The sequence below is a fragment of the Pteropus vampyrus genome, unplaced genomic scaffold, assembly GCF_000151845.1.
Source record: "Pteropus vampyrus isolate Shadow unplaced genomic scaffold, Pvam_2.0 Scaffold125, whole genome shotgun sequence".
NCBI lineage: Eukaryota > Metazoa > Chordata > Mammalia > Chiroptera > Pteropodidae > Pteropus > Pteropus vampyrus.
Window position 1 is genome coordinate 3,597,950 of NW_011888906.1, and position 1,869 is coordinate 3,599,818.

The window sequence follows — 1,869 nt, forward strand, 5'->3', positions numbered from 1 at the left end:
CAATAGATCCCCATTTTCTCTAGGACAAAACCCAAACTCCCTACGTTGGATGTCCCATCCAGAGGCAAAATGTCAGTCTGGAATTTCCTTTGCCTTGTGAGTCTAGGGAAAATAGAGTCCCTTAAACTAAGCACTAAGAGTCCCAAACACTTGGCCCTATGCACGGTAACCCTTAGGTCTTAGAATCTTATCTTTTAAGGAGACTCTACATCAACTCCCCACCAGCACAAACTCAGTCTTTTCTTGACTGCTACCAATGACAGAGAGCGCACGACATCACAAGGCAGCCTGTTCTGTTGCGTAAAGGACTTCTTCTCACAGGGTCCCAGAATCTTACACTTGAAATATACCCAGAATGCAGTGACTTTCCACCTACTGCAAACACCTCTCTGCAACAAACCCACAAATAATCTGATTAACTCCCTTGAATTACCCATGGTTTTTTTTTTTTTTTTTTTTTTTTTTGCCTACAGCACCTGGGCTTCATAGGGGGTCTCCCATCCAAGTACTAACCAGGCCCGACCTTGCTTAGCTTCCGAGATCAGACATCGGGCTTGTTCAGGGTGGCATGGCCATAGACCATGGACTGTGGCTCCACTGGGGTGTGAACCCAGAACCTTCTGCGTGCAAAGCAGACGTGCTAACTGCTACACTATGGAACCACATCCAAATTACCCATGTTTTGATGTAATTGTTTTTGAACCCAAATGCAGGATTTTGCCTCTTTCCCAAGTAAATATCTTTCGTCATAAAAAATACATTTGGATTCTGAATTGTTCCAACTAGCTTTTTCCAATCAAATATTTGATCCACTTGCCTAAGGGTATAGGCACTACAGTCAGACTGTCCAAGTTAAAATATCCTCTCTGCCCCTTACAAGCTGTGGGACCTTGGTTGAGTGACTTAATTTCTCTGATCCGCAGTTTCCCCATCTGCAAAGATGATATCTACCTTGTAAGATTAATTTATTGTAAGAATGAAATAAGATAAAGAGCTAAGTATTGTGTCTGGTCTACATAAATGTTTAGTAAGTGTTATCTCTTATTATTATAATCATTACCTTTATTTATGACGTTAGTGATGGATCTCAAACATTTTTCTTAGGACCCCAATATTTAAAACAGATAAAGGCAGTATTGCTCTAGTGGCAACATGGGTGGGTGTTGCAGAGTTCCATTGCCTCTGCCTGTCCCTTTCCTATACCTCTTCTTGGTAGCCCCTGAGAGACCCCATTAAAGCCTTAGCATTCTGTCCAGTCTACTTTGAAAACTATTGATTCATATCATCAATAAATGTTCCACTAGAAGAGGCTAATTGAAGAGACATATGGAATGTGTATTAGTTCTCATTGCTGCTGTAACAAACTTAGTGCTTAAACAATACAAAATATTATCTTACAGCTCCATAGATAAAACCTTTAAAAGGGATCTCACTTTTAAAGCTAAAATCAAGGTGTTGACAGAGTTGCCTTCCTTCTGGAAACTCTAAGGGAGAATCTGTTTTCTTGCTTTATCCAGTTTCTAGAGGCCACCCACATTCCTTGGCTCATGGGCTCTTTCCACCCTTTTCAAAACCAGAAATGTTAACAACCCAGGTGATTACATTGGTCCTATCTGAATAACCCAGAATTAGCTCCCTACTTTGAGGACAGTTGCTTAGCAGCCTTAATTCCACCTGCGACTTTAATTCCCTTTTGCCATGTACCTTAACAGTCTCCGGGAATTAGGACATGGACACCTTCGAAGGACCATTATCCTTCCTGTCATAGATTGTCACTAGAGACCTCTTTGGAGACCAGCTTGGATAAATTATGAAACATTGAGGGACATAAACATCTCATCCGCCTGAGTTAAATATCTTGCAAACCAC

The 1,869-nt window shown here is 41.1% G+C and overlaps 1 pseudogene; it reads right to left on the reverse strand.

Annotated features, from left to right (window-relative positions):
• Positions 1-464: 464 nt before the first annotated feature.
• On the reverse strand, positions 465-580 carry LOC111743983 (annotated as a pseudogene).
• Positions 581-1,869: the final 1,289 nt, after the last annotated feature.